The sequence below is a fragment of the Pinus tabuliformis genome, chromosome 3_1, assembly GCF_031772625.1.
Source record: "Pinus tabuliformis cultivar Carrire ecotype Pingquan chromosome 3_1, CPIR1, whole genome shotgun sequence".
Classification (NCBI taxonomy): Eukaryota; Viridiplantae; Streptophyta; class Pinopsida; order Pinales; family Pinaceae; genus Pinus; species Pinus tabuliformis.
This window is the reverse complement of record NC_142301.1, coordinates 629,259,509-629,281,587: the sequence shown is the minus strand read 5'-3', so window position 1 is coordinate 629,281,587 and position 22,079 is coordinate 629,259,509. Positions and strand designations below refer to the sequence as shown.

At 35.7% G+C, this 22,079-nt stretch overlaps 1 long non-coding RNA gene across 2 annotated transcripts; it reads right to left on the bottom strand.

Moving 5' to 3' along the window:
- Window positions 1–15,493: 15,493 nt before the first annotated feature.
- LOC149188623 (uncharacterized) lies at window positions 15,494–16,945 on the bottom strand. 2 transcript variants are annotated; one of them, XR_016255821.1, is made up of 2 exons: window positions 16,550–16,945; window positions 15,494–16,439 (listed from the first exon to the last, which is right to left on the bottom strand). It is a non-coding gene; the product is annotated as an uncharacterized LOC149188623 (long non-coding RNA). The 2 variants fall into 2 exon arrangements; XR_016255820.1 differs by having other exon boundaries at window positions 15,494–16,338.
- Between the last annotated feature and the right edge of the window lie 5,134 nt (window positions 16,946–22,079).

Sequence of the window (22,079 nt, the reverse complement as noted above, 5' to 3'; positions counted from 1 at the left end):
ACGATTGATTATCAGAGGTCATGGGCTTACTTTGATGGCACTGCACAGGAGAATGGGTGTGGCGGGGGCAGCATCCTTCATATTAATGGGATTCGACAGAGGCACTAATAACTATGCTGAATTATCCGCAGCAAAATTCCTCATTCAATTTGCATTTGAGAAAAACTGTAGAGATCTACAAATATTTGGGGATTCAAAAGTTGTTTATGATTCGCTAAATAAATCTTCTAGATGCAATGCTTATACTTTGAGTCATATTCTGGATGAGGCACTGAGATTGATTACATAATTTGACTCTTTTACAACCATCATATTTACAAGGAGCAGAACACAGTTGCTGATAGGCTATCCAAAGAGGCTGCGAACAGGGATCTAGACAATTGGTTGATCTGGAAACAGTGTGATGGTGCACATTACCAATTTTACCATCGGCCATTTATGGATATCGCTGTATAAATTTAATTTTTGTTGATCTCACAGGAAGAATAGACTTCATATATATGTCATCTGTAAATATTCATAGTTTCTTTTTTGACATTTTATCTACACTCACAAAGTGCCAAATTAATATATAGAACTCCTATTCAATATATTTACAACCATTGATACCTCCCTGCGTGGACACAAGATATCAATGTTTTGATCACATGTCCCTGAACATAATTTTGTTGAAGATAGGCAATGCCTCTCTATTTGAATATGCTTAAATGCATTTACAAAATGTAATTTCCTTTTAATAGAAATTGTGATTTTTCCTATGGGAAAAAAAAGTATGCACATATTTTCAAGCTCACACAGAGGTGAATCACATCCTTAAGGCGAAGAAAGCAATCCAAACCATTATGACTTTTGAAACCAAGCATCAAAAACAAACAAATTATGAATCATTGGAGAGCTCTTGGAGAAATAAAGGCAGATGGGGGGAATCAAAATTGACATGCAAAACCACTTGAGACCAAGCAATCAAAGCGACGAGGTGGTATTTACAAGAAATCATATGGGGGCGTTTCATTTTACATTAAAGGAAAATTTAACCTAAAAGTGCCCATGAAATTTTCACATAATTTCCATGTCATAATATGTAAACCAATCAAAATCTTTTACATTTAAAAAGAGGTACATGTAAATATTTTGGAGGGAAAATAAGAAAAACTATTTTTTTAATTGTATTTTTTGCTTATCTCCTTATAGGTTTACTCAAATTTCAAGTGTAGACACTCATTGGATGCAAAATTATATTTTGCATCCATCAAGTACCCATTATGCATACTTTTGAAGAGACCCACATTGATAAAAATTGAAAATACATTTAAAAAACATGTTCAACACATTTTTTTAATGTATCTTCATTTTTAATCAATGTAGGTCTTCTCAAAAGTATCCATAATGGGTACTCATTTGATGCAAAGTTTAATTCTGCATCCAACAAATGTCTACACTTGAAATTTGAGTAAACATATAAAGAGATCAGTCAAAAATACAATTAAACAAAATAGTTTTCTTTTTTCCCCTCCAAAATCTATAACTATTATTTTATTATTTTTCCTTGGGAGGCCACTTTTAGGCTGAAATTTCCTCTAATGCCTAAAATGGAAGGGACTTGTTGGCAAGCCAACAAGTAGGAATATAATGTTGTCTCTTCCATGTTTTTTTTTTTTTTTAACTTACCTTGTCCATATTGCTTTCACTCTATGAATTCTGCATTGAGTCTTTGGCCCACTGAACCTCCAATAACAAGTTGCAATCACACACATACATGTATCAAAGGCTAAAACCTCCAATTGGTTGCATCCACCCAACAAACATACCATGCAAAATCAAATTGGAGGCCTTCAAACCTATCATACACTCTTCAACCCTCTCTTGCATCTGCAAGAGTCTCACACAATGGGTAGAGAAGGTCTTGAATCACACCATGCAACTCAACGTCCAAATGGTATAAGGGTAGAAAGGCATAAGGTGCCACTATAACCAAATGCAGTCATGCATACAAGAAATTGTTGACCCAATAATTTAGCCTCCAAATTCCATGAACATAGCATCAAACATTTACGTAAAGTGTATGGGTAAAGGATTGAAATGATCAATTGAGGCACCTACATTGAAATTTGGTGTAAAAACCTTCACATCAGATCCAAATCAACAATTGCTAATGCTTAATGAAATAGCATACATGAATGACATTTAAAGTAGTGTATTAATGTTGATACTATGGTGGTCAAGTGGCACTCTTCACATAACATTGAAATTCATCAAAATCCTAAAGAGATCCTTTCTAAAAGTATTTATTACATCACCAAATCTTCAAGATATTTTCTGAAGTCCCCATAATTTTCATCCGTTGACATTCATACTTACCATTCCTCTAGGATCAAGACCTTGAATCTTAGCTCTACCCATATATAACACATATCACAAATGCCCATATCATAATCTTTATACCATAGGCCACTCATGTACACACCTTTTGTGCTTTATTTTCATACTTATCATTTTTTATTGTTCGCAATAACATGAGATTAAAGCATTGGCAACAAAGAAGAGAGCCACCAAACCATACCAAAACAACCATAAAATATTTGTCAGAGTCTATGCATACATAATTACACCGAAGGTGCTCCTCTGGGGGGTTGGACTCCGCAGATTCAGTCAATCACATTCTTCGAATTTCATCCTCGGTCTAATATTTTTTTACCACGTGGAATAGATCACCGGTAACTTCTTGTTGGAGCTTCGACTTTCTTTTCCCTGGTGATTTGTTGTCGGAGCTTCGACTTTGCTTTCTTAGGGCCGTTTGATTGAGCCACAGTGCCAGCATTGCTTGCCTTTGAGATTGAGTGCACACTCAAGCCAAATGGTGTCACAGTAATGTTGGTCTCCCCGTGGCGTCCGAACATGGGGTTTTGTCAGAATTCATCACCATTGTGGGTTTTTAAAACAAACATACATTGATGACTAAGTGAAGTGCAAAGAATAGAGTACGTACAAGGTAGGGCAGAGGCCATCTAAAAATGGAGCAGCATGATGCAACTACCAATGATTCAATGCATTACCTTCACGAAGTTGCCTCGTATTGTTATCGAGTAGGACGACGGGACCTCCTTTTCTTAGAATCAAATTAGAGATTCGAATTTAATCAGAATTTAATAAAAAATAATTCCATTGACAATATCTGGTTTTAAGGTATTTATGTATTCATTCTTGTCCATGATTGCAGAGCAGTGAATCCGGCGACATAAAATAATATGAAACAACTACCAAAGAATTTTTGAGCATTCTAGCAGATGTGGCAAAGTCTGCGGAAAACTCACAGGATAATGAACAAATTAGCGAAAGTACCTGTAGAGTCCTGCAGGAAGCCCGAGCGTTAGTTACCTCCTCTGATCGGTCGGGTTCAATTATTTTTTCTTCTTTCTTTTTGGAATTAAATGTTCCTTTAACGATTAATATAACCAGTAAATATACATTGAGCATATTATACCCAAAAAAACTTCAAATGTGGCACCCCTTGCATTGGTGAAAGTAAATTTCCAAAATCATGACTACAAATGTGGCACCTCAAAGCCCTCCAACCTCATGCATTCTCTGAGCCCTGTGGTGGTCCTTGCCCCTGACATTGAATCATAGTTATTGGGGATAACAGTAACATTGAACAACATTGTCAATGCAGATGCAGGGTGGTTCAAAGCAGAACCAAACATTTGATACTTATGCCCTCAATATGAGTGGATTCGAGTCTCTGCCACGGACGTCTCTGAACTCAATAAAGCAGGTAGTGCGAGATAATGGCAGCAGCAGAAGCAGAGAGTGTTTCGACATTGCAGGATGGCTAAGTGAAATGAGTGTTAGCAATCAAGATTTTGTGGTTGTGAAAATGGGATTCGAACATGTGACCAGAGAGATGATGAATATGAGAGGAACATGATTCATGTGTCTCATTGATGAGCTCTTCTTGCAGTGTTCTTCGGAATTACCTGAAAAAGTTAAAGGGGAATGCCTGCAATTCCTTCAGACTCTCAGGGATCAAGGTGTCTTCATCCATCGATGGTAAGGCATCGCAGATAATCGTTATTTCTATGGGGGAAAATGGTCATATTGTAATAGGATCAAGAAAACTGGTTTTCTGGATTTGCTCGTCAGTGATCAATCATTAGTGAAAAAAATATTGTCAAACTATTTGGGTTTACATGTGGCATGAGAAAGCAGTTGCACAGGAGACCCTAAGCACCTTACTTCAAAATTGGAGAATAACTGGAGTTCAACCATGTGAATTCATTAATATTCTGAACTTGAATCGTAGCATTACCGGGATGACTTGCTAAAAGCCACATTCACATGGCCGCATAGTTTAACTTGTCAATGAGTAGGTGAAACACAATTTTTTTATGTTTCCTGTCAAACATTTAAAATGCAGGAAACAGGCACACAACTCATCATGTTAATAATACCAGATGCAAGTAAAAGGTAATTCCATTTAGAAAGTAGAAAATCCACAAAGACAATGATTGGCCCTTCTTATACCTTAGAATGAAATACAGTAGAGTTCACAACAATTGTTGCTGCAAGTATATTGTCAGAAAATATGGCATGGTGGTAAAGACTTCGATCATCCAACTTCCCTTTGTTTGGAAATTCCTGTTCGTTTGGTGTCAATGCATAGTACTTCGCGGTCAAGCGCATCGGTAAACAATGAAGGCCTTTAGGAAAGCTTCTAGCAGCAAGTTGAATCAAGAATGTACTTTGCTTCTTGTGCACACGAAGTTGTTCTTCTATAGAGTGCATCATAGCTCGAAGTTTTTCAACCATAGTAGAACAATCATTAAAAAGCTTGTTGGCTTTAAAAAGAGTGCTCTCCATGGATCTTATTCTCTCTGTTGCTCTTCTTGAAAGTTCAGTGTCCTGTCAAACTGATTGGGTTTACATGTGGCATAAGCAAGCAGTTGCACAAGAGACACTAAGCACCTTACATAACATTTAAATGTTATGTATCCTCACATGCAATAAACATCTCAATACATAGTATGTATCCTAGCCAGCAATAAACATGGTATCGAATGTTACGTATTTTGGGAAGCAATAAGCATCTTGCTACATATTTTTCCTGTATTTTAAAATTCACATAATATTAAATCCTTTGTATCTTTAAATGTGATAAGTATTATGTTGCTCTGTATTTTAAAATATATTTAAAATTATAGGTACAAAATATTTAATATTATGTTTGTTCATGTATAATGTAAACAATTTTATAATTTGTGTTATGTTTAACATAAATGAATATGGTGAAGCACCTGGCTACTCAAGGTATAAAAACTTTAAATCAAGTTGGTGACCCGTATAATTCCACTCTATGGGCTCAAGGTTGGTTGTCTGCTCGGCTCTTAACTTGCCAGCAGATTGGCATAAGCTATGGCACAACTATACGGGGGCCCTAAATATCTCTCATGTTAAAATTCAAGATAGAGAAGATGAGCTCCAATGGATACACTCTCCACTTGGGGAGTATTCTCCTAAGGAAGTATATTTGTTCTTATATGCTAGGAAGGAACCCGAGGAATATGAATGGTGGTGGAAGCGTGTCTGGAAATTGAAGTGCCCAACAAAAGTTTGTTTGTTCCTATGGTGTTTGCTGAAGAATAAAGTTCTGACGAGGGAAAATTTAAGGAGATTTTTAGCTGGTCCATCATGGTGTCCTTTATGCAAAAATGCTGAGGAATCTGTTGACATTCATGTCTTGCCTTGTCACTATTTAGGTATGGAACTTCGTACACAATGCTTTGATGGAATGGTGAGTCTTTTAATTCAGCCTGTCTCTCTTGGTTGAACTCTCCCAATAAGTTGAGGAACATCCCTCCCCTTATAAGCTGGGGCATCCGGCTTGGGAGGAATAAAGCAATCTTTCATGACAAGGTTTTACACCCAATCGTATTGGGGCTAAGGTGATTACTTTATTTGAGCTCCTTCCCTGGAAGAATTTTTAGTTTCACTTTACTCATCATCATGGGTTAAGGAAGTGATAGCAGTGTTGGAAATGGAGAGGGAGGATAGTATATATTGGGTTACTTGATATTATTAGAAATTAAAAAATAATGAACAAATGAAAAGAAATCAAGATTGTAAAATAAATTGATTTAATTATAATAGGAGAGGGAGAAGGCATATAAGCATTTGAAAATTGAAAGTTAATGCACAATGAAGATTGAAAATTCATAATGGAATATGAAAATCTCAAATAATGAAAGTCAAATGAAATGGGCCTATGAAGATAAAATGGAAAAAATTAATGCCATGAAGTCAATTAAATTTTGTTAAAATTTCAAAACACTGTAAACAGATCTCCAAACTACAAGTCGTGGAAAGCTGGAAAATCCCTGAACTCTCAAAATTATTGTTTGTGTGCTAATTCTAGAAGAAGTGAACAACAAAAGCTTGAAGAAATCTGCAACACCCAAAACCATGTGTGTTTTATTAACTGGAAAATAGAAAATACAATGCTACACTTTCAACAACACCCTCACTCACTCATTGAATATGAAAACCTCACCCACACTTCCTTCTTTAGAGATGTGGGTTATGGTTAAAACAAAGTAAGCCAACCTAAAAATAGCCTTGGGAAAAGCGCACTGATCTACATAGATAATTTCCTAGATTAGAGCCTCAAAGAGTAAAGCATTCATGAATGGAAGCCACAATCTCCTAGTGGTCTATGACCTATCCTAAACAAGGAATCACTCCTCAGTAATGCATTTTACCAATTCTGGAAATTACAACTCAAGAGAAGCACTTACTCTAATTCTGGAAAAACTAAAATAGGATAAAAGATGTTAAGAGTGGCACAAGTATGCCTTAAGCATGCATGTGCCCTATTTAGAACAATGTAGGCTCTTGATGTGGCTCATAATCTGTTTACATACAGTGATATGATGGATGGATACTACAAAAGGGATAATATGAAGGAAGCTCTTAAGCTTTATGATGGGATGTTGCAGAAAGGCATCAAGCCTAATGTTGTTATATATTGTACTCTGATTGATGGGCATTGCAAGGAGAGAAATATGGAGGAAGCAAACAAATTGTTTGTTGAAATGATTGGAAAAGGTATAACACCTAATACTGTTATTTACAACAACCTAATTGATGGTCACTGCAATAATGGGGATTTGGAGGAACCACTTATGTTGTGTTTGGAAATGTTCAAGATGAGTCTCATGCCTGATGTTTTTACTTACAGTTCACTCGTCAAAGGTTTTGTGTAGAAGAGAAGGTTGAAGAGGTAGAACATCTATTGTGTGAAATGCATGAAAGAGGCGTGGTTCCAAATTACGTCACATAGAATACACTGATAGATGGGCTTTGCAAACAGGGAAAATCAGAGAAAGCTTTGGGATATTGTGTTCAAATGGTGGAGAATGGGTTAGTGCCCGATGTTACTTTTTCTACATCGATTGACGAGCACTACAAGGAAGGTAAAATGGAAAAGGATTTAGGGTTGTATAATGAAATGTTGGTTAAAGGCTTCATGCCTGATATTGTCGCTTACATTTCTTTGATTGATGGATACTGCAAGGACGGTAACGTGCAAGAGGCTTTCAAGTTACATGATGAAATGGCAGGAAAGGGTCTTATGCCCAATGTTTTTACCCTAAGTTCTCTAATCAATGGGCTTTGAAAAGAAGGTAGATTGGACGAGACACTGGAGTTTTTCAGGGAAATAATGACAAATGATTCACCCATTTTCACAACAACTAACGATGACTCATTAGTTGAACAGATAAATCACCATGTTTGTAAGCCCGATATGGACAGTGCAAAGAGGGCAATTTGCAAAAGGTTATCCACCTCTATAGAGATATGATTGAATGTGATCTGAAGCCTGATGTTTTTACTTATACCGTCCTAATATGGGGGCACCACAAAGAAGGAAACATTTGGGATGCTCTAAAGCTATATGCAGAAATGTTGAAAAATGGTTTGGTAGCGAACACTCTCGCTTATAATGTTCTAATCATTACACTCCAAAAGAATGGAGAATTGGAATTGACATGCAAGTTTTCTGATGAATGTGCCAAAGTCAAGGCTACCAAGTAAAACAGTTCAAGTTTTTTAAAGTGGAGGCTACAATTAACACACATGGTTTTATAATGGACTCATGGTTCATGCCAATTTCTATGCTTCTCTGTAAACTTTTGAGGGATCCAACCTATACTAGCCTGCTGAAACAATCCCATTTATTTGAGTGCATTTGCAAGAATCCTTTACCAGTCAACTCTGTATGGATGTTATTGGTATTGACACCAGTTAGAGAATGATACTTTTCAGTTCAGTTTGGATTGATTCAACTTGATTCTACCCATAGATTTCGCATGCAATTGGAGCAACAACATGCGTATAACTAAAGGCACTTACATGTGAGTCTCAGATTTCCGATTATACTTTTTGCAGGAGGTGGAATCCGAGGAACATTTCATTTTCAGGTGTCCCGACTCCCATCTATGACGACATTAGGGGAAAATACCATTGCATTTTCTTAGATTTGGCAAGATCACTATCCACCTGCATCTGATATCTTGAGCAGAGGTGTTCAACTCTTTAGATGGGTGAGGTGTTTACCTAAAGGTTTCTTCTGGACCCTGCCTTGTCAAATTGATTACCTCCATCTTGTTTCAACACTTGGTGTAGCTTAGAAACAGATAGATCATCTGGTGATCAACACACCAGGCACTGAGTCAATGAGTCAACACTTTGTAGAGCCAAACGAGTCTTTCCCATTAGGGTTAGGAATGCTCATCCCTAGCATAGACCAGATCAACAGTCCAGACCAGATCAACAGTCCAATATTGGCCAAATCCAATATAATACATGCAGTCATACATTTTATATATCTCAATTTTTTTCCAAACTCTTTATATAATATTTATTCTATTAAAATAAGAATTTTTAGGTTTCATCCCCGCTAAGTCGCAGGTTCAAATCTCATGGGGAGGGGTTGAGGAATGGAAACCACTATGGGGGATCACACTTCCCAAGGGGCATCCAAGCTTGACCAAAGCCTTGCACAATCTTGGTGATAAGCATTGGGTGGACCAGTCTTCTTCCAACAAATAGGCAGGTTGGCCTTGGCCTAGGCTCAACCTAGTTACAAACAAAAAAAACAAAAAAAAATAGTAATTTAATTTTTCAAGATGATCTACCCAAATCTTTTATTCCTTCAATGTACCTTTGCACCTTTTCGCTAGTTAAATATGTTTCTCTTAAAAAAATAATTAAGAGTTGTCTTAAAGCAAGAGTAATGGTATAGGTGCCTATTCCTATATGCTATAACATCATTATCATAAATTGCCATAATAAATGTAAAAAAAATATAATAATCATGAACAAACTCTAAAATGAAAAATAAAAGTGTCATATCAAACATATTCATATAGCTCATTAATTAATTACCTATTGAAAAAATAAATAAAATCATTATACCAATAATAATGTTCCAATAATTAAAATGCATAGTCTTTGTGGACATAAAAAGACTTGCAAGTTCTTGGTGATAACTAAAGATTATTATAAAAGAAAAACAAAAATAATGAAAAATAAAGTAAAAAGGTTAATACTTATAAATTAAAATAATAGTTACTACGAGGAAAAATATTTCAATAGATAACTAAAATAAACAAACAGAAAATCAGTGGTTTTTTTAATTACAACTAAACTAAATTAATTATAAAGAAAAACAATTATGAAAAAGAACTATGAAGGTTGAGGAACAAAATTTATCCATGGCCATAGCTTTTACAATATTTAAGAACAAAAATAATGTTTTAATGTTGGATTAATTTCAAGAACATTTCAATCATTTGTTGTTGTTCTTTCTAGTTCTTTTCTTGGGCTTGCTATTGTCATTGTCCTTCCAATGACGTTCATGCGTCTTCCTGTATCTCTTATTTTTGGGGGCATCGGGAAGAAGTGGATCATATTTATGAATAGGAACACCTGTCATAACAGCAATATCATCACCTGTCATAACAGCAATATCATGATGCAAGGCAAGACTAGCATCAGACGCTGTTGTTGCCTCATTAGTGAATGGTGTTGCCATGAATCTTAGTGGCCCTTTAATAGTTTTATACTTGTCATCCATTGTAACTGTGGCGTTGTCCAGCTCAATTTTCCATACACGGTCATATAAATTGTACATTACCAAATCCCCCTGTCAAATTATGTCAATTAACAATTCCTCTAATTTTCAAGCTATTAAGATAACAATAACTAAATCAAATTTCTTACATGGATTAAGAGTTCATATTTATTGTCCAGTTCTGTGAGACATTTATGCATACACTGCAAGAACACATCAATACTAGTTCAATATTGTTTAAGTGTTTATAAGATCCATGCTTATGTTAGTGAATCAATTATTAAATACCGCGCCAAAGTCTTGAAGCAATTCAAGGGCTTCCAGGGGTTGAAGTTCTCCACTACGAATGTGGTTGTCTAGAGTTGACCATAAAGCTCTCCCAAGTATTGAATTTTTGTATACTTCCAACGATGCTATTGGTCTCTTTTCCTCCTCAGCCATTTTTTTCCTATCTACAAACACATGCATAAGGCTTAATATAATTTAATCATAAATCATTTATTTTTCACATTAACACTCTTCCTATAAATAAAATAATAAATCGTTATTCCATTATTCAATATACCTCAAAAGATGTTTCATTATCTAACAATTACACCCAAATACACAACCCTTTAATGCCTAATTAGTTCAATTATAATTTTGTATTTCATTAATATTATGGTGATTTACTAGAAATTTTTTATTATGAGATTTCTAAGCACAGGCATAAAGTTTAATATAATTTGATCACAAATCATTTGTTTGTTACATTCAACACTTTTCCTTTAAATAAAATAATAATTCATTATTCCATTATTTAATATACCTCAAAAGATGTTTCATTATCTAACAATTACACCCCAAGACAAAACCCTTCAATGCCTAATTAGTTACTTCAATTATAGTTTTGCATTTCATTAATATTATGGTTATTCACTGGAATTTTTGTATTATAAAATTTCTATGAATACCAAATTATAATGTATTCATCCTTGTCTCCATTAAAAAAAAATAAACAAATAAGCGTGTCTTCACTTTCATTTGCTAATCAGAAATTTAACTAATTATAATATACAAAATAACGTTGGTGAATCAACAATTTAACTAAATAAAATATACAAAATAACATAAACTAAAATATATGGAGGTCTTCAGCTCTACAAGATAAACATAAACTAAAACATATGGAGCTTTACAATGTATAGAGCTTTATAATATATCGAGCTTTACAAATGAAATAACATAAAAAAAAAATCCATGGAACTTTACACAAGGACGTCCAAATAGCTACCATTCTCAAAAGAAGCAAAGGAATGCATTTTTATTTGAATTTTCAAATACTGTGACACCTAGTCAGAGAAATGTATTTTTATTTGAATTTTCAAATGCTGAGAATGCATTTTTATTTACATTTTCAGACACTGAGAATGCATTTTTATTTGAATTTTCAAACACTGAGACCTAACGGGAGAAATGACTAAATGATATAATTGTGCATTTCTCAAGTATTCGGGATTGAATAACAATAATTCAGTTGTTTAATTTTAAACTATTTTTTTAATGAAATTATTAATTAAAATTTAAGATAGAAAATTTTAATAATAAAATTTGAAAATTGTCAAAAAATAATTGCCTGTGGAGGCTTTTTGTTCTGCAACTTTAAGGTTTCTTCTACATAGCACGTCTATGATCAACTCCGATTTTTCCTACATAGCTGTCTATGATCAACTCCGCAAAAGGGGCCTCTGCCCCCTCTTTCAGTAAGATTGTTTCAGGAGTTCATAAAGATTCTCAATCTACTGGTATTCCCTTTCAATATCCTCATCCTCGACATCCTTTTCATAAGGCAACTAGGCGAAATGGGGCTTCTAGGTTCTCAAAGAAGCCTCTGTTGAGTGCATCGTAGCAAACTACAAATCCAAGTTGCAAGATTGGAGAATATATCCAATTTATGCAAAATCATGCTCTAATATGCAAGTTCTTCGGATCATGGCCCTTTGAAAAGTGATTGGGTGGATCAAAAATAAATGGAACCTCCAAGGTCAAATAGAACTCGAGCTAGGGGCAAAAGGATTCTTCACAGTGATTTTCCTAGCTTGGAAGACATAATAATGCAAAGTTTTTCATGCGATTTTGAGAAAAGCAGTATAATCCAGAGAAGGAAGACTTCCTTGTTACCCCGATGTGGGTTCGACTCTTTTCTCTTCTAAAGGAATATTGGGAGGAGGAAACCCTTGAAGGAATAGGCAATTACACTGGCAGCTTTGTCAAGGTCTCGGAGGCCACTAAGAGAGGGAGGTATACATCATGTTCTCATACATGTGTTTGTATGAACATGTGCATATTATTAGGGATTGGCCAATGAATGCTGAATCATCTGAATAACACCTCTCATAAAAAGAGCAAGAGGATTTTGAAAAAATCCCCCAAAGTCTCCTGGATTTTAGTCCTATTTTGAAATCCAAACTAAATGTAACTTTTTTCTTATTAATAAAAGGATCCACTAGCTTTAAAAAAAATTGTGAATTTTATGTTTACTAAAATAATTCTATATTACAATTTTTGGAACTAACATTTATAACTCCGACAATTAAAATTATAATTTTAACAATTTAAACTTATAATTTTATCACTTCCTCATCAAAAAAAACTTATTACAATTTAACCATTCCTTATTAAAAAATTAAATTATTATTATTATTAGTATCTAATTTGAAGGTCACCGCCAAGCCAGACACCAAATTGGTGTATGAGACACCCTTGTTTGTGGGACAAGAGACCCACCTCCGCCACTGCTAAGTCTACGAAGGCATACATACTCTACCCCCTCTAGTTTTGAACTTGTTAAAGTATTTTTAAATATTAAATTAAATGAAAACCATCGATTATAGATTTATGATAAAATTACCTTTCTCACATTAATAACAAATTTCCTTCCCACCCTTCTTTGACTTCAACCGATTTGATCCATTGCCCATCTATAGATCTATTTTTCAGTAAAAAATTGTTTTGGTATTAATATTTTGAAAATTTGATTCGCAGGATTTCACTTTGCTTGTAGCTATCAGATTTCTCTAAAATATTATTGTTATGGAATCTGCAATCTAGATAACAATGGCTATTCAAAACTGAAAGAATGGCTAAAATTGTATAATGCTTAGGTTATAGAATCTGCAATCTAGATAAAAATGACTATTCAAAACTGAAAGAATGGCTAAAGATTGAATGGCTAAGACTGTATAATGCTTATTGTAGAGGAAGGAAATAACAAGTGTTTGAAACTTTGATATGAAGCATTTAAATCGTGGATGTCAGTTAGAATTTGGTAGATGAAGAATTATTCAAATATAATTTGAAGTATTTAATGCTTATGTTATAGAATCTGCAATCTAGATAAAAATGACTATTCAAAACTGAAAGAATGGCTAAAGATTGAATAGCTAAGACTGTATAATGCTTATTGTAGATGGAAGGAAATAACAAGTCTTTGATATGAAGCATTTAAATCGTGGATGTCAGTTAGAATTTGGTAGATGAAGAATTATTCTAATATAATTTGAAGTATTTAATGCTTATGTTATAGAATCTGCAATCTAGATAAAAATGACTATTCAAGACTGAAAGAATGGCTAAAGATTGAATGGCTAAGACTGTATGATGCTTATTGTAGATGGAAGGAAATAACAAGTGTTTACAACTTATGCCAGAGAGCACTATACACTGTCGTGGGCATTCGTTATTCGTTATCACTTTTATCAGAAAGTAAAAATGAAATATCGTCTTGGATGCGGTTTGCTATTCATCTTTCTAGCTCCCACGGTTTCCATATATTCTAAGCCAGGAATTAGCGTGCCCAGTATTCTGTGCGGGTTGCTAACTTCCGGTATTCATCTTTCTAGCCCCCCAGGGTTTCCATATGTTACAAGCCAGAAAAGTAGTGGTGCCTGTCATGATACACAGTCCTGCAGAAAAACCTTCCAAACCTATCCTAAGATCATTAACTTTACCCATAATGCATGGTCTTGATTAAATGCCCTAATCATCCTCACACAACCAAATCGATCACAATATGACAACTTATGCACATCAGTAGCATCTAACACCAGGGAGAAAATATGAAACTGGACTGCTAATGATAGAGGCCATGTAAATCCACCAATTAATCCTGTTGTTTCTCTATTGCTAGATCTCCTCTCTCCTCACACAGAGATGTGGGAGAGGTTTAAAACGCAAAAGGAATCCCAAAAATTTAAAAACTTCAAGTTCCTAACCATTCCTAACCAACAAGCCAGTTAAAAATAGCCATAACCATTCCTAATCAACAAGCCAGTTAAAAATAGCTTCTTCAGCTTGTTGATAGCACTATGTTTTGGCCATTCGAAGCTAAGAGGCAGAGGTTTCATTAAAACTCTGAATACATTCCAACCATGTTGTCAACTGACTCTTTCTTCCAGAATAGTAAGAAAGAAGTCTTCAACAAAATGCCCATTCACCATCTCACCACTATTAGGCCTTAAAAGGGGCATATTGTTTATGCACCCTTAGGCATTCTTGTGGTGGAGGAGGTAGCCCGGGTCTCCATGACAAGCACATACAAGGTTTGGGTCTGTTACCGCTCAATCTGTCTTGCACGAGATGAACGGTCTTTCTCAAGATAAAGCAATGGCAACTCAGATAAACCACTATCACTTCGGCTTTTCCTCCCTCTACTTAAGGTGAATCTAATCACCACTAGGGGTTTCCCTAAATAACACTCTTAAATGGCATTTCAGTTCGTATCTGTGCTGCAGGGAAATACCCTGTTTTCGGCAGACGTAGGATAGCTCTCAATGTAATATAGGTATAATGTACTGGAATCTCCTTCTCATGGATAGACAAATCCATAAACTAATGAGTTTGTTACTAATCATCAAACTATTGTTTCCATCATGCAAATGGAGCTATTATCAAAATGAAGCACGTATTTTCAGACAGCAATAGAACAGAGGAAGCTCTGAAATTAGCGTGTTTACTAAATACATGGACAGCATTCAAATAGGGCAGCAAGAAGACAGAGTCACAAATCTGAAACAGAATTGAGATGTATTTTCTTTGAATTTGAAGAAATCACCCAGAAATAAAAAATGGTCCTAGTTCAAATTTTGGTTATTTATTTATGTAAACACCAATGCAACCAGATACATAATCCTTTGACAAGCACTGATGGCAAGTATAATGTTCAGAAGTCAAATTCTGAGGCAATTTCAAAGTGGTGAAAGTGATTCAAGAATCAAAGGCAAAGCTTCCCACTTGCTATCTCAACTCTAAAATCATCATACAGCTGAAAATTTTCGTTCATACATTTTATCAAATAGTCTGTATGCATCCATCCTGACGGGATAGTCACGGTGATTTCACTAATCTGAAATAATGTCCAAATATAATCCAAATGAAGATATGCCCAGGGATTTGTTATGATTTGTCAATGTTGATGCCCATACCAAGACTCATGCATTCCAGCTTACAAATTTGAGTCTAAACCTGCATATAAAGTGGGCATTCCAGCCTACAAATTCGAGCCTAGCTGTTGAGCAGATGCAAAGTTTTCAAGAACACATTTCGTCAAACGGTTAGCATGCAACGTCAAAATCAGTAATTCCTCCAATGTTTCAGCTTAAAAATCAGACTCTAACTTTACATACTCATGCTGTGGCAATTCATGATGAATTTAGGAGCGACCCCACCCTGAATTCACCAATTTAATTCTAGAAGGCAAAGGATATGAGAAAGTCTGCCACAGATATTTAAAAGAAAAAAAAAAATTCAGAAGGCTTATGTCAAACAGTTTGCGTGCAATCCGACGCGCTTCTGAAAGTTTGTTATAACAACTCCAACAAGGTTCCAAATGTGTGATTTTCAGAGCGTAACAAAAGGAAGCATTCCCACAAACAAGCCTATGGTTTACGATATGAACAAATACACATTTATCCAACAGGCTTGCACAATTGAATGCAGACCAGCGCCCTGGGTTAAATTACTAAGATGTATGGGAACCTATCTTTAGCGTCAGATGACCATTTAAAACATACACATTGAACTCAGCCCTGCTGCTACCAAACTTGAGTTGAAATCTTGAGTTTTTGGATGAAAAAGAAAAAAGATTTAACAGTGCCTTGTGTTTCCAGCCGGGCAAATGGGATCTTAGACACCAAAGAATGAGATCGCTTTAAGCAAAAGAGAGGGAACACCTGTAGAAGAATACACACAATAAAACCAACTCGGGAATCTTCAACATGCTTCCTTGCTGAAATACACAAGGATAAGTGGCTATATAAATAGGAAAATAATCCTGAAACAATCATATTTTCTTTCACCATTAGGGAAGAGACTGTACCAAACTGAAAACATTTCAATTCAATTGATTAAATGCTTATAAAATCTTTATAAAAACGATATCACCTGGGCGAATTCGCTGCACAGCTACAAATGAAGAGCTTCCAGAAGTGATGAGCAGCAGTTACAATGGGGTGAACTCAGCCTCAAAGACGGACATGTAAACCATCCAACCCCAAGCTTTGGCTGAAGGAAAAATAAAAGAACCTTCGAATCTATCCTTCAACCCCTGTTTACATGTATAAGTGGCTACCTGAATAACCCCAAAGAACGCCTAACGGTTAGGTTTCCATGAAAGGTTGTGGGGTGGACTAACTTCTTCCAGATTCTCGACTCAGCATTGAATTTTTTGGAATTGGTGTGGTCTCCTTTGTTTGGTCTATTAAATCATTTTTATTTTATTTTTGGTGAAATCCAAATAGGAAATGCATCTCTTTTACTTTTTATTTTGTCGAAATATATTTGAAAACAAATTATTTAAATCCATGGGTGTGTCACCTCCTTCCTTTGCTCTCGTTAGAGTACATTTGGGTAAAATATTTGAGAGCATTCTAGGTTTAGAATAAGAAAGAATATTAATTTTATTTTTGAAAATTGACCAAGATACTTTTCCTTAAAAACTTTAAGGAACATGTTAGAATGGGAGACCTTTCTTACAATGGAGTATACAAGTATATGTGATATGGACTCAATGGGAATGCTAAGCATGAGGTTATTATTGGAGATCAAAAACAATTAAAGAAGTGAGAAAGAAGACATGAGGCTTTTTTTTAATTATGCACATTATTAAGGGAGCAATGGTAAGTAAAGACTAGTGCTTAGTCTTTAAAATGGCATTAGTGTAGTGGATAATTAATATGATTTAAATCAATCTCGAGTATTTTTATTTGTGACTATGATATGTCATGGTGTTAGTCTTGCATGCGATGTACATGGTAATAGAGTCAATGGACAACCTTGCTAATTGAACAAAACAGATTCACTTTGTCATATTTATCTTGATTAATACACAAACAAATTGAAAAAAAAAAGACTAGTGTTCATACATTTCTCAATGTCAAGATTGATGAAAATGACCTTTATCTAAACCTGTCTAGTCAATTCCATATTCCAAACTACCACCATATTATCTACGATAAAGAACCCTCAAAATTTAACCTCATCTTCTCAAGCTTAATAATTTGAGGTAGGGTTTACACATCAAGAAGAGTGATTGACCTCTAACTTAGAAATCAATTCATGGTCACCATCCCTGGGGATAAACATGATAAAGCCTTTGATAATGAAATCCCCTAATGAGCCCAATAAAATACTATGTGGAATTAAAAAATTCATATGGGAAACCATATATTAGGAGGGACTTACCATCAACCATTATCATCGATGGTTCTATAAATTTCAAGAAATCCTTGTCATAAAATTCTTTCTTGTTATATGGAAACTTTTCAAGGGAAAAGATCAATATATCTTATAATATAGACACCCTTTATGCATCAGGGGTTCTCTCAGAAAGAAAAACTATACAATAGTGCTCAATAAATTCTCACTAATACATCTCTTGGATAATTATCCTTCCAAGCAATGTATTAAAAGAATTAATTCAAGGTTCCCATTATTTCATAAGCTTCCTTAATAACAAATGTTTTGAAAGAGACCTTAGCAGGTATTTCATAGTTTTGACTTGTGTATATGAGGGTGAATTTGGGGCCCTGGGTTTTTTTTAATCTCATCCACCTTCAAGAAATACCTAAGCTTGACCATTATCAGTTGTAGCACTTTGTCATAACAAGATAATAAAATTCATTAAAAGACATCTTTAATTTATCCCTTATACGCTTTATCATGCAAGTGAAACACAAGAACAAGTTATCAATCAAACCTCACAAGAAAGTTCTAACTCATCTTATGACATCATTCTATTGTCCAATCTGACTATTATATTATCTTCCCCTTCCCACCATAAGTGCTATGGGAACAAGGTTCTAAATCCATATACCAAGTTGAACATAAGTTGGGTGTTGCAAGTGGGAGATATTAATTAGGGATAAAGACTTAAGTGAAAATGCACTTAGAATGTGGTAAAAAAGAGTGAATGCCACCATCACTTATATTGATGTGCTACCATTGCAATAAAAAAAGAAAAAACTAAATGTTCTAATATCAAATCATGGCTCTTTCAATTTGCTTCATAACTTCCTTAGACTCAATCCTAATATTAGACCAAGTGAACCACATCTTGGATGAGTTTGCTTTTTGATACTAGTTGGGGACATACATATCAAGATTGGGACTTAAGGCCATTCCACGTTATACATTCTTGGTGGGTTATTTAAACCAAATTAACCCTTTTTTTCATCCTAATACTCCACATTATTAAAGTCACCACATGAAGGCTAGCGAAGCTCCATCAGATACTCATTTAACCACTCCTACAAGATTTTTCTCTCCTCTGCGTTAAAGGTGGAATGCAAGTTAACCAGCGTAGATCCATCTTAACTTTAGATCTATCATGCGTTGAGAGGGAACAAATCCCTCTCGATGCATGACAGGTCCAAAGTTAAGATATGTATATATATATATGTAGTCATTCTATGTTGAGCATGGATTGACTTATAAATCTTCCCAATATTGAGTGACATGCAATTGAAATGTTTTAACTATCAATGTACATCCATCTTAACTCTAGATCTATCATGTGCTAATACAGATCAAATCCCTTAAGGTGTAAACCCTTCATTATGTTGCATTCTAAAAGGAGCTATGCACCTCAAGGGATTTGATCCCTCTTGATGGTTAATAGTGTCACAAGTCAACTCCATGTCGAGCATAAAATGACTTACACATCTTCATGATATTGAGTAGCATGCAATCAACATGCTTTAACTAAAACTACTTTGTGTGTGTGTGTGTGTGTGTGTGTGTGACATTAAAATATATGCATGTTTTGTTATTTTTTTATACAAGTTGTTTTTAAGTGTTACTTTTTGAAAAGTTTTCCGGTTTATTTTCTGATCTAATTTGTCTAGAATATGGTAGGTGTTAATTTGGCAGCTCATTGACAAATTCCAACCATGGGACGAGATTCTTCTTTTCAAGAGGACCAATTTTGACTATTAAAGTGCTCAATTTGCACAAGGGAAAGTGTATTTTTTAATTAAGCCCCACATGTGCATATTTGATCAAGTTGGCCCAAAATATAAATTAGACACCCATGGATGGTTATAAATACAAGTCAAGTGATCCTCATTTGGACATCATCATGAAGCATTCTTCTATTCTTATTTCTTTGGTTTGGCTTGCACAAGTCTGAGATAGTTCGTGAAAGTTCGCTTGCACAAGTCCGAGATTGCAAGGTCTGAATCCCACACATGTGCTAGGGTTTTGGTTTATGGCTGCAGGCATGACAGAGGTAGTTCTCGATCACAACCATAGGCATACAGGCTCATACATGCAGTTGGAGGGTTCCAATCGCACGTGCGGTTGCAACCTAGGGTTTGGTTTTATGAGTTGACTACAAATTTCCTCAGTTGACCACAATGTTCAGCAATTGACCGCAAATAGTGACAGTTGACCGGAAGCATTGTGGAGTAGGAAGATTCTCTCTGCGGACAGAGACAATCCCTCTAGCCCAGGGGAGAGGGTCTAGCCACAAACAAGACAATCTGACATAAGTTCCCTTAGATTGAGAATGGATAAGATCCTACCTCTTGTATCTCTTATCCTTGTTTGATGAAGTCCTTGTGTCTTTGCTCCAGCGATCAACTCCTTAATGTCAATCAAGCACCTGAAACAAATAGACAAGAAACCAAAGCACACATGATAGCATACAATAGATTCAACCTACTTAAGAGGCTAAGGAGTCTTAAGCTACCAAATACCATATGTGATTGATATAGGAAACAAAATATCAGTTGTATTATTATGACAAAAAGGAAAGTACAACCTTCGCCTTAGCGTTGCAGGTTTCCTTCGATGTGTCCGGGTTCCAGCACCACTGTTAGCATCTCATGATTCACCTCAAACAATAGAAGTTCAAGGCTTCTTCCTCTTTGCTCCAAACCAAACAAATTGTAAACTTATTCTCCCTTTACAAGCGCAAACTAGAAGGCTAAGGCTATCAAGAGTTGTTTAGGCTATCAAGATTTTGCAGATTATTCCAGCCCTTCCATTAGCTAGCTGAGGTTGGAATAGGAGAAGTTTATATAGCTTGAGAGAGGGGACATGGATCCTCTTATGATGGGAGAGGTCTCATCCCTTTTGGTTTGTTCCATTTTAATAGGGGAAAGGAGCCCAAACAGTCTCTCTTGGCTCTATCTCGACTAACCATTTACCAGACTTTCGTTCACGAAGCTTCTAGACCTAGAAGCTTCGACTCCATTTTTAAAAAACTTTCCAAAATAGGGTCGGTGCAGGTAATGGATGGATACAAGCGCTGATCAGCGCTAGGCTCAATGTTAAACTCTGCAAATCGGCGTGGGGAAGAAACTGAGGGATAGCGTTGGCCTTTAAAACTGAGTTTGAAGGAATATTCTCTGGAAATGATGTAAGAGGGAAATGTTCTGCAGATGAAGAGTGATGTAAAGACATGTTCTTCATGATAGGAAAACACATGAGGTTCACTGTAGAGGTCCTCCAGGATCGAGGAATGGGGAGTACAGGGACAGTGACAAAATGTTGTGTAATAGATGCCCCCTAAAGCGTGAAGGTCAAACAAGAGTGAGGGGTGAAATGCTTTATGAGTAGATGCATGGAACCAGAAACTATCATCGGGAAACCTACAAGAAAGAATAGATACATATACATTACTGAAATCTCTTATAAAAGATACATGAATCGCGGTATGGATGCAGCCATCCAAAAAAATATCATGTAAATGGATATAAGGTATGGGTGCAGCTATCCAGTAAGAAGGATCATATCTAACCTAAGGTATGGTCGCAACCATCCAATAATGAGAAGGATCACATATAACAAACTCACGGTATGGTCACAACCATCCATTTGAAAGAGACATGTATATAAGCATGATCATGTCACATCACTTCGCAACCTGGACTTTTGTAATATGAGCACAGGGTCTTGTGCTCCAACACAACCCGATCAAAGTACAAACTCTAACATGTGAATAAATGTATCGAAGTCGAACACGCTAGAAAGTCACTTGATTACCGGTTAATGATGTGAACCGTTAACAAGCGCGAAAGAAACCACCAATAATGACAATGGCTCTCGAGGTATCAACAGCACAATTCACGGAGTGTGAAAAAAGAACTAAAGTCGAACACCCATGAAGTCACTCGTTCGAAAGCCAATGATGAGAACCTGTCGTCGAGTGTGAAGAACTTGTCATTAGGGCATGCAAGCTCTAAGGTACTAGAAGGGAGTCTCTCGGCCAACTTCCTGGATAACGAGCTGAAGTCGACAGGAAATGACCTTGTCGAAGGAGGGCCATGATGTATCCCATATCATCGACGTGACACAAGGGGATGCAATGATTATGGATGATACAGAGAATCAGGAATGAGTGTAAACTGCAGAAGGATTAACTCTTGAACATATCGGCAACACAACTCCGGAGTTTAGCAGCTCTTTGGAT